The sequence below is a fragment of the Cucumis sativus genome, chromosome 2, assembly GCF_000004075.3.
Source record: "Cucumis sativus cultivar 9930 chromosome 2, Cucumber_9930_V3, whole genome shotgun sequence".
NCBI lineage: Eukaryota > Viridiplantae > Streptophyta > Magnoliopsida > Cucurbitales > Cucurbitaceae > Cucumis > Cucumis sativus.
The window spans coordinates 8,824,652-8,836,396 of NC_026656.2; the positions used below are offsets into that span (position 1 = coordinate 8,824,652).

Here is an 11,745-nt window from a genome sequence, read left to right on the forward strand (position 1 = left end):
AAAATTCACTTTGGTTGGAAAGTTTTTATTAATTAGATTAAGAAGAAGAAATAAATAAATGTCTTATAGTAAGAATTTCACTTTCCATGTAAAAAGAGAATAAGGAATTGGATGTTAGTTTTTCTTTAGCATGACAACTCCAAAGGCAAAGTAAAATCTGTTTACTATGACAATTATATATCTCACAAGATGAATGGAAATATAAAAAATTGTCACAAAATAGAAAATTTCACGTTTTTTGCAGGAAAGATGGAATTTTTCGGAAAACACTTTCCGCAACAGTTATTTGATGTCATAGAATGTTACCATTAAAAAATTTATTATTTTATATTTAAAAAGTTAAAATTACATATTTGTATTTTAAAAGAAACACAATTTCCCCTTCTAATTTTTCCCCAAAATTTTTCCCCAATTTCTTCCTCCCATCCGCGTGCGTTCTCCCCTAAATTTTCCCCATTCCTCCCGTCCGTGTTTCTCCCCATTCCGGTCATCTTAAGTCTCGTCGCCACCACTGCCCCCTCCTGCCCGTTCGTCCAAACCTCCTCCTCCTCACCACCACCACCCCGTCGCCACCACCCCGTATTCTCCAAACCTCTGCAATCAACCTGAAGCTTCAAATTGTGGGCGTCGGTCGTCACCCCTCCGCCGGTAAGCTTCTCTTCCTTATTTTTTTTTCTCTCTCTATGAAGTTCTTCTTCGTCTCCATAGGATTGTTTTTTGAGTTTCAGTTTTTCCCAATTTGTCGGTCATTAATCGTTGAATTTATGTTATATGACCTTAATTCGTTCTTGCAACTACATGAGATTATTTTGTGAGTTTGAGTTATGCTCAATTTCTGTTTTCTAATTGTTGATTTCTCTTGAATTTTAATTTTTGGCAGTGTACTGTGGTACAATCTAAAATTGGTCTAATTACTTGTACAATGTAAACCAAACTACTTATACAAACCTACCCTAATCAACTAACTAAAGACAAACTATTGTTATAATTAATTGTCAACTAATTCCCTTCATCATTCATCATGTCTGTAAAGGAAATTGTCCTTCAATTGAGTGTAAAACTTGAAATAACAAAGGTTTTATGCTAATTTGGGGTTGTTGAACCCAGTCCAGAAGTTTCCTTCAAGATGGTTCCATCACTAAGGTGCTAATGAGACAACCTTTCAAATTAATGTAACAAATTCCATTAGTTTTCATCATGGCATTCGAGTGGTTCGTTTAATAGGGACCAAAGTCGACAAAATCCAATAGGGGAGGTCTGAATTGACTCAAGTCTTAGGAGAATGTTTCATGGTATTTGAGTGTTAATATGTGGATTTGTTTCTCTGAATCTTAAGTATAATGTTTCTTTCTCAATGATTGTTTACGAGGAACATTTGATTTTGGGCATTTCTTTTCATATAGCACATTTTTGTTATAAATTCAAAAGTTTGATCTTTCATTAGAAGGAGAAAAATCAGCATCATATTTAGATAAGAATTTGATGAGCTCTGATATATAGATGTGAGAAATTATGGGTGGATTGAAAAGTTGAACAATACCGCTCATATCTTTGGTTTTGAAATTTAGAGGATCATTGGAGTTATGAAGTATTCTTTAGTATACTTTTAAGACTAAGCTGAAAACCAGCCGTTAGGACTAAGTTTGATGTTGATTACATGTAAACCCCAAACCCTAAGGAACTTAGATTTTTTATAAAAAAAAAGCTTGAAAGGGTTTTGATTTCAAGTGATGTTAACATAGGGAAGTAGACTTGATAAACTTGATAAGTGTGTTATGATGGGTAAAAGAATGGAAGATCAAGTGGTTGTGGTTTAAAAGCTAAAGAGAAATAAAGTTGGAAGAGGAAAATTTTTGGCTAAGTATCAAAGAATAGCACATTTGGCATCTCGAGATGTGTCTAGGCGTTTTGGGTTGGCTTGGCAAAATAGCTATAGAGGTTAGAAAGGGTTTTGGGTGTTTATGGTTGGCGAGAAAGAAGGATTATAAAAATTAGACATTTTAGCTAATTAACTCCAGAAAAGGAATTTCTCACACCTCACTTGGACATTTTCACTCAAATTGTTCTTAAAAGTTAAAAAATTATGTCTAGTTTATTGAAGAGGGCTGTTAGGTGTTTTGGATGCGAGAAAGTTGGTGTTTTGGATAAGAGAAGGTAATAAGGTTAGTTCTTGAGTGAATTTGAGAAAGATGCACTCCCAGAAGGCTACATAATTCATAATTACCGTTTTACTCTGAAATTTTGAGATACAAAAGTTAACTCATTTCATAACAACTTTTTTAGAATGAAGTTTTATCAAAAAAGTTATGAATTTTAAGTTATAGTTTTTCTAAGTCGGGTTATGTAGTCTGGGCGAGAAATTAGGCGAGATGATCATGGAGGCTAGCTTTGCGTTTTGGATAACTATGTGGCATGATTAAGACAACCAATTTAAGGAGTAAGTGAAGTGTTAAAGCCTTGTTAGCATGCATTTAAGTTGTGAAGTAAGGAGGAGGTGCCTTAATGAGGTTTAAGGTGGATTTAAGCAATGATGAGGTGTCAACTTGTACTCATGCAAGGAACTCTATAAATAGGCTAACTTCACTATTAAATTTCTCAGAATCCACTCGTGCTTTATGAGTAAAATTACTCTCAAAAGTTTTTATTTTGAGTATATTTTATGTATTGGAGCTGCTAGTTTAATTTGAGTAAGGGAGGATTGAGTTTAAGTTGAAGAAATTAAGGAAGGTCATAATTCGGGTGATTCTGAGCAATGTGGACTTCCAGACGACTGTAGAGTTCATCCGTTGGAATTTGAAGCTAAAATTTTGGGGTAAGAATATTAAGCAGTTTTTCTAACTACTTTGTAAAAGAAAATATTTTCATTTGAGTTATGGATTTATAGTTTAAAGCTTTAAAGTTGAGGTAAGGTTCTCGCCGAAAATGAGCTTTTGAGTAGTAGAGGTTGTTGATCGAGAGGTGGGTTGTGGTAGGCCAGATGGGCGAGATGTTTTAAGTTTAGTAAGGTTATTAGTATGATGTTTTGGACTGGCGTTGGACGCACAGGACGTGATGCCAGCCCTGCGCACAAAGAGGACACACGTGAGGGGCTATGCGAGATGCCAGGCACGCAGACAAGTGAGGTGCATGGTGTGCCCGTGCATGAGGTTAATTTGCTAATTAATCTAAAGAGAATTAACATGTCATCAATATAATTAGCATCCATGTCATCACATAATGGTGTAATAAGCATTTTGTTAACTTACCTAAGGAGCGTTTAAAAATATTTTGCAAATATGAGGAACTAAAGTGTTTGTTTTGAAACTTCAGGGACCAAAAGTATGCTTTTGGTCCTTGTATATCATTATTGCCTAATTAGAGGGCATTTATTATTTGAATGATCTATGAAGTTTAATGTTTATTTGGCTTGAGCTTTAGGCATTAAAGATGTTTTTGGTTCATTAAGTTTGGAAAATGCAGCTAACTACTATGTAGTTTTGTATTTGAAGCGTAAACATGTTAGATGGATTTATTATGAGCATGTTAGATGGGTTCACTAAGAAGATTATTATTGGTCCTACCCTTGTGAGCATACTGTATAGTGAATATGGTTAGTTGGGGTCTTTTTTTTTTCTTTTTGTAAATATTGGTCCTAAATCATTTTCTTTCATTTCAACCCAAATACATTGTTAACCATGAATTTTTAATATATATATTTTGGTCTTTTTGTTTGGCTTGTTCATTTTCTTTGAGCTTGACTTGAACATAGTAATTCATCTGCGATTATCAGTATCAGTTATATAAGTAATATGACATTGTTTTTCTTGATCCTCTTCTTCCAGCTTGGAGTTTACGGGCTTCTTGTTCCTTTTCTACAGGGATTTGAGGTTTTGGTGGTTTTTCTATCCCTCTTTTTTGTTGCTCATCTTCTTGATAAGTGATTATTGATGGATTCCATGGAGCATATACTGGATCACTTTAATGTCATGTTGAAGATTTGAGAGTGCTTTTGAAGTCCAAAACTGAAAACTTTGGTGTCACAACAAGCAACTCAATTGAATGCACTTATGTATTTTCTGTGAAACTATCAATATTCAGGGGTGGATCCAATGTTTTTTTTTTGGGGGTAATTATGCTGTCATGGAAGATTTTTATGGAATGACATGATGAAATGCTTTTATATATGGAATCTTCATTTCAATATTAATTGTTCTCCAGGTTTTTTTTGCTTGATATATAAACGGTTGGAAAATATTAAGTTATATGAAGAAAATTTTAAAAAACTTAATAAACTAAAAAAACTCCCAACGAGCTAGAACCGTCGAAAGATGTTATCACCGTTTATATCATCTGTCGATGGTCTTGTCGAGAGATTCTCGAAAACTTATTTGGTTTTCATGGATATCTTCTTATTGACAAAGAGAAGCGTTGGAATAAATGGTATCTCTTGACTGAGTAAAATACAATATCATCGAAAGATACAAATTACCAACACCATATTGTTGGCGTTGACAGTTGAGCATATTTGTTGACAGGGTATTGCTACGTCAAGAGATGAACTTTTCTCATAACCACATTATCGACGATTTTCTTGCGTAGACGTATTATCTACAAACGATATGTATGAGTCTACCGATGATGCTTTTGTGTGTGAATAAATAGGTGTTTTGTTTCGGTGAAAGTTAGGTCAAAAAGATTCAGATATAACTAATTTAAATAAACTAAATGAAAGTTAACTTCATTAAGAACTAAAAATAAGCAGTAGAGTTAATGGAGAAAATTGTCTTAAAAATTTAGGGATCAACGGCATGAGATTTGAAAATAAAGATAAAAAAGAAACTAAATTTAATATTCAAAGTTGAAATAATATTACATGTTGAACGGTAGAAACCAAATACAAAATATATACCAAACCTATAGACAAAGAAATGTCTTTTTTTTCTTTGTTAGAACATTATTATTATTGATATAAAATAACTTTTTAAATTCTTGAATTTTTAATTTTATATTTTATCAATGATAGACACTAATAGACATTAACGATTGATATTAATAGAATCTGAAATTTTGTAATATTTTGGTCTATTATGCTATATTTAAAAATGTAATTTGTATCAATACCATTTTTAGGCTTACTTTTGTGTTTTATGGATTCTTCTACATTATAATGAAAATATTGATTCACACCTCATGTCTTGGTATTGAACTTATGAATGAAGGGGAAATATCAACTATATGTCAATTAAAAGATTTAAGATATATTTTATTAAGTTAAAGAAAGTGAGCTGAAATAAACATGGTTTTAACTCGAAGGTCGAGATTAGAGATTTGATTCTTAAACCAGTAACAAGAAGGAATTAAAAAAAAAAAAGAAGGGAAAAAGTGAGGGATTTGTTGAGCTAATATACACTAATTAATCAATCATCTAATAATTCATGTTTGGGTAATTATAATTCAACAACCAAAACCCACTTGAATTTTATTTGAATTTATTTTGAAGATGATGGGCTTTGCTCTTGACATTTTTTTCACCATTAATTAAATTTATATATAAAAGTATGCTGACTTTTGTTTTCATTAAGCCATTGACAAAATTCACCCAAAATTAAAATAAATAATTTAGGTTTAACTGTTCAACAAATCTTTCTAATTATATATAATTTTTGTTCACACATTTTTCTAATTTTGAATAATTCTTAGTATGATTTTACCTCTTCCCACCAAATAAGTTTGAAACTTTTATTACAAAAACTCTTTACATTTTTCTCTTCCAAATTTTCTTCTCTTGACATTATATTCCTCTTTTTTTTTTTTTTTCAATATCCTTCCATCTTAATTTACATAATTGGCCTTTTAAACCTAAAGCTTTTGCAATTATAACCATGCTAATGAGTTGTACACAAAAAGATATCTTATAAAATAAGAACAACATCAACAATAACAGGTATAGATAAAAAAAAAGTAAATAAAAGCAATTGAACTCAATTATGGTGTGTTATAAATAATTTTTACAATCTCTATTTATAGGGGTGTGAGAATAATGATTGTAAAACCAAATATAAGGAGGAGACAAAAAAATTAAAGTTATAAAAATTGATGCGAAGGTTAGCGGATGAATTTGCAATCTAAGGAGGGTTATAAACCTTCGACAATATTTAAATATAATTTAGGATATTTTTAATAAAATCAATAATTTTTGTATTATTATTTACACAACTAAATTAACTTCTCCTAATTAAATTGTCATATCTTGATATTGATGGTTAACTTAGCATAGTTTCATGGTTAAACATTCATATTATATATCATAGCTTAATAAGTTTAGCTCAAACGATGAAGGTCATATATATTTCAATCAAATATCAACATTTTGATACGTTTATGTTTCGATACTAACAACGTTCATATTATATCATATAAAATTTGATAGATTATCATAATTAAAGATGGAAGGTTAATAATAAACCATTTAAATGTATTAAAATAAGGTAAAAAATAATTTATGGATATGGAATTAGCTTAAAATTCAAATGTTGAAATTTATGCGATATGGACATTTAAAATTCTGCCTGACCAACTAATTGAAAGTCTTTACATTTTACATCAAATATTGTTTATTCAAAATCATTTTTAACAATTACTTAATTCATTTTTAAACCTAGTTTTATTTAGTAAAACCTAAATTTAGAAATGGACTTGGCCAAGCAGATAAAGTATTTTTGTTTTGATTTTCTTTGATTATGTATTATTGTTTAACTTTTTGCGATATATTTAGGAATATATTTTTTGGAAAAAAAGTGAATGTGAAAAGGAAAGTTGGATTGAATAAAAATTAAAAAAGGAAAGTATAGGTGGGATTTTCCATTTTGCATATCTTGAAAAGGTGAATGCCTACATTTAAATACTTTAATTTAATTTAGAATTTTGTTTATTTTAGAAATTTAGTTTGTGGGCTGTGTTGTGTTCAACTTTCTGGGGTTTTGTAGAAGGAAACAAAGAAGACAACATGTTCTTTCTCCACAACACATTAAAATATATTGTTGGAATTATGTTTTTAAAATAATAATTCTCTAAATCTTTTTTTCATTATTTCTCTTTTTGACCATTTTCTTATTGCTACCTACTTCAAATATTCTTTACTTCCCATTTTTTTTTATTTTTTTACTTCTTAATTTTTAAGATGAGGTGAGATTTAATTAAGTGGGTTTATATGATTAATTATATATAAATTTAAATTATACCTGACTCGATTCTATATCGAGTGACTTTACAATCCAACGAAGTCATGTAATAGAATTTTAGACATGAAGTGGTACTATTTTACTCATCAATTTTTTTTTTAAGTTATTATTATATAACTTGAAGTGGTGGAAGATTTGAATTTGAGATCTCTTGTCCTGACAACAAGCTCATGTCAACATCATATTTTTATTGAGCTTTACTTTGGTGATATATTTGATAGATAAAGTAAATTTGAGTTTTGGGTAATTGGTTCTTACATCACATCACACTAAGAAAAATAAATTTGAAATGTTTGGAAGTTGAAAAGAAACTTATTACGCATTAGGGCTAAAAAGGTAAATTACTAAAGGTTTATATAAGAAAATTAAAAGCAATAATGTAATTAAAATAGGGTCTACGGGTAGAAAACCCTATCTTTACAAATGAAACAGCGTCCCATATTTAGAAAAGCCCAGTGGGCTTTCATGAGTGCAAACCATTACGCCCCAAACCACGAGCCCAGTAGGCCTCTCTTGCAACGTTCAAGTCCATCTATACCCATGTCTATATATTACAAATATTTATTTATTTTTAGGCTAATATTGATTATTTTTAGTATGGTTAAATGAGAAAGCTTACCTTTATTATGTTTTCTTTTCATAAATGATAAATATGTTTGAAAATGGAGCAATATAATAATATATATATATATATATATATAATATATATATATATATATATATATATATATATATATAAATAAGGAAATAAGGAAATAAGAAATTTAGAAAAATAAGAAAATAATTAATAAAAACAAAATCTCAAATTTCTCCACTAAGGCATCAATACACCGTTATATTTTGAGAAAATACTCTTTTAATGGCATGGATCCTTTTCTTATATCGTGGACTTTGTTTTTGAAACTGCATTGCCTGAGATAAAAAACGAGAAGTGAAAATACCTTGAAGAGTTTTCCAAATTTTAATGTGATTGTATCCACCACCGGAGAATATGTCTCCTCATAATCAATATCAGGCCTTTGTGAAAAACCTAAAGGGATTAAAGCTTTTGGCAGCGGAAGATTTTACAAAGATCTTAGATCAATTTAGTTGTGAGCTTAAAAATACCGCACATTGACAAAATAATACAGAAACTAATTTTTTAGGGGCTAAACATGCTTTTAAATTAAAAGATACAGAGAATTACAAAATAAAGCAACTTACTGTCGTTGACGTATTTGAATCTATTAATCATCGAATTGGGGACACCACTCGTCTAAGATCTTCCTATCATCTAGGATGAGTGTGAACCAATTGAAATGGAAAGATCTCTTTTTTTAGAGAATCTCCGAGAGAATTCACAGAGAGGCCAAAGCTTGGGTTGAAAAACCTATTTTCTTATGCATATTTATAACTCCCTCTTCTTCAGGAAGTTGGAGAGAATCATGAGAGTTATTACAAAATGACCATAAGAGGCTAGAGCATACACCCTTTGACACTAGGCATTGAATTAGGGAGTTAGGGACACAACCTAGTTTGTCGTCAAAGTACTATAATGGATAGAAGATATTTTGCCATTCTATGCCATCTACTTAGGACGATAGGTAGATTAGCGTCAACGAAAGTCGTAGATGTATAGGAGATGGTTGTCATGTTCCTCCACATATTAGCGCACGACATGAAGAATCCAATGATTTAAAGGGAGTTCATATATAATGGTGAGACAGTTTCTAGGCATTTCAACATAGTTTTGTTGGTAGTTTTATGCTTGCACGATGCGTTGTTGAAAAAATCACAACTAGTATCGAACTCATGCACAGATCCCCAATGGAAGTGGTTAGTGGTTTATGGTAGGTTCTTTTATATACGAACGTTAGTTGCATGTGTCCCATTTAGTGTATAAATGTTTACGATTTCACTATACTACAAAATTGTCTAGGTTCATTAGATGACACATATATAAAGTTCAATGTCAGCGTAATTGATCGTCCGAGGTATAGGACATAAAAGGTTAAAGTTGCGACGAACGTCCTAGGTGTATGTGATACGAAAGACGTCTTTATGTTTGTCTTAACTGGTTGGGAAGGATCGACAACCAATTTTTGCATCCTTGGAGATGCTATTTCAAGACCTAACGGACTAAAGGTTTCGAAAGGTAAATAACTACATAATGTTTCATCGAAATATTTGTTTTATTTTTGCAATTAGGATTTTGAAACAGTCGATCTCTCAACATGGAATTACTACTTATGCGATGTTGGTTACCCAAACGCTATGGGTTTTTTGGCTACCTACAGAGGAGAAAGATACCATCTTCAAGAGTGGCGTGGTAGAGGTAATGCACCTATAACAACATGAGAGTTCTTTAACATAAAACATTAATCTGCACAAAATGTGATGGAAAGAGTGTTCGGGCTATTGGAGGGTCAATGGACAATCCTACGCGGAAAGTCACACTATCCAGTCCAAATCCAATGTCGAACAATAATGGCTTGTTGTTTCTTGTACAACCTTATAAACAGAGAGATGACTAACACTGAAATGACGAAGAATTTCAATGAGGATGATTTGACGCATGTCACGACTAGAGGTGACAACATTTACTATATTGAGACCTCCAACGGATGGAATTAATGAAGGGATGAATTGGCTAAAGAAATATTCAGTAAATGGAAGTTATGTAATTCATCAGTATCCTTACAGTTATTTACCTTTTGTAAATGCGTGACCTATTTTTTCACTCATTTTCAAGTGGTAGTTAAATGATGTACACTTTACTTGCAAATGCATCATGTTTTGATTTATTGTGCATTGTATGTGCATGTTATGATGATCAGTTAATGAAAAATCAAACTTTGAATGGTTTAGTATGTTACATATTGTCTACCTTATATTACTTACTTCATTAACCTGTGTATGTATAATACTAGTATGACAAGTTCTTCATGAGGACCTAAACACATTTGGACCAAAGAGGAAGAAGCCAAACGCGTCGAGTGCTTGGTGGAGTTGGTCTCCTTTGGTGAGTGGAGATCCAATAATAATACCTTCAAACCTGGATGCCTCGCACATCTGCAATGCATAACGACAAAGAAGCTCCCAAGTTGTAACATCCAGAGGGTGTCGACAATAGACTGTCGAATCAAAGCCTTTAAGAGAACCTACCGAGCGATCACAAAAATGTAAAGGCCAACATGCAGTAGATTCAATTGGAATAATGAATACCGATGCATTGTCCCTGAACGCAACGTATTTGACAGTTGGGTGAAGGTATGTATCTCATGTTGGTATCATTTAATTTGCGAATGAAAGTTGAAGGCCATTGCAGATTGGTAAAAAGAGCTACGTTCAGCGGATGACGAAAAATATGGTGTAGAAGTCGTGAAATAGTTGTAGGATATTCTTCAACTGAGTAGTGGCGATAGGGTGTGACTTATATGGATCACATTATGCAAGGTGCAGGACATGAAGGCATTTATGAGGATATCCACAGGAGCTTAAATTGCATCGTGCTGCTGGAAGATCGCTTGACCGAGTTGATTAATTTTGTTTCTTTATTCTGTAGGTGGTTGTAGTGGTTTGATGAACATTTCTTTATTTTCTCATGTATTGTAAACTCTTTTTCACAAAGCTTACCTATCTTAATCAATTCATGTTTGGGTAAGTATGTATTGCAAATGTTTTTTGTTTTCCTTTCTTACCTAAGTAACTACGTAGGTAAATTGTACCTATGTATGCTCAAACAATTTCAAACAAAATAATCAAAAGTAATGGCGAAATGACTTTGTGGAGATTAGCAATAAATTAATCAAATGAGGATCCTAATTAAGAATATTTAATAATATCAATTTAGGAATTATGTGTTTTTCATGTACCGTATATGTGTCTGACAAAAAAAAAAAAAGAGTAGTGAAAAACATAGATTAAAGGTAAATTTATTAAAAGAAGATCAAAATTAACGAGATTTAATGAAATAAATTAAGAAAAAATGTGTATTTTAGGTACCATATATATGTACGGAAAAAAAAGAGTAATGAAAAACCAAGATCAAAGCTAAATTTATGAAATTAACATCCTAATTAATAAGATTTAATAAAATCATTTGAAGATTTTTTTTCATGTACAATATATAAGGATGAAAAAGAAGAGTAGTGAAAAAGCTAAATTAAAGCTAAATTTATGAAACGATCATCATAATTATTAAGATTTAATAAAATGTGTATTTAATGTACAATATATATACAAAACAAAAAAAGAGTAGTAAAAAATACAAGTTATAGTAATCCACCTCAAACACAGTTTATAATAACACAATTTTACTAATCTCTACCTCAAACAGAACTTATAATAACACAAAATATAATAGTCTGTACCATAAACATAAACTATTATAATCGTAGACATAAGTCACTCCTCGCTTCAGACACCCTCTAATAGGTTACAAATGTCATTAGTTATTAAAAACGATGTGAAATAATTTCGTACTAAAAAATATCAAGCTTTTAGTTCTTAAATAAGTTCATAAAATTTTAAAAGTAGAATGAAA

The 11,745-nt window shown here is 31.2% G+C and overlaps 1 long non-coding RNA gene across 1 annotated transcript; it reads left to right on the forward strand.

Moving 5' to 3' along the window:
- Positions 1-384: 384 nt before the first annotated feature.
- Positions 385-4,161, forward strand: LOC116402045. The gene is made up of 2 exons (XR_004214397.1): positions 385-648; positions 3,822-4,161. It is a non-coding gene; the product is annotated as an uncharacterized LOC116402045 (long non-coding RNA).
- Positions 4,162-11,745: the final 7,584 nt, after the last annotated feature.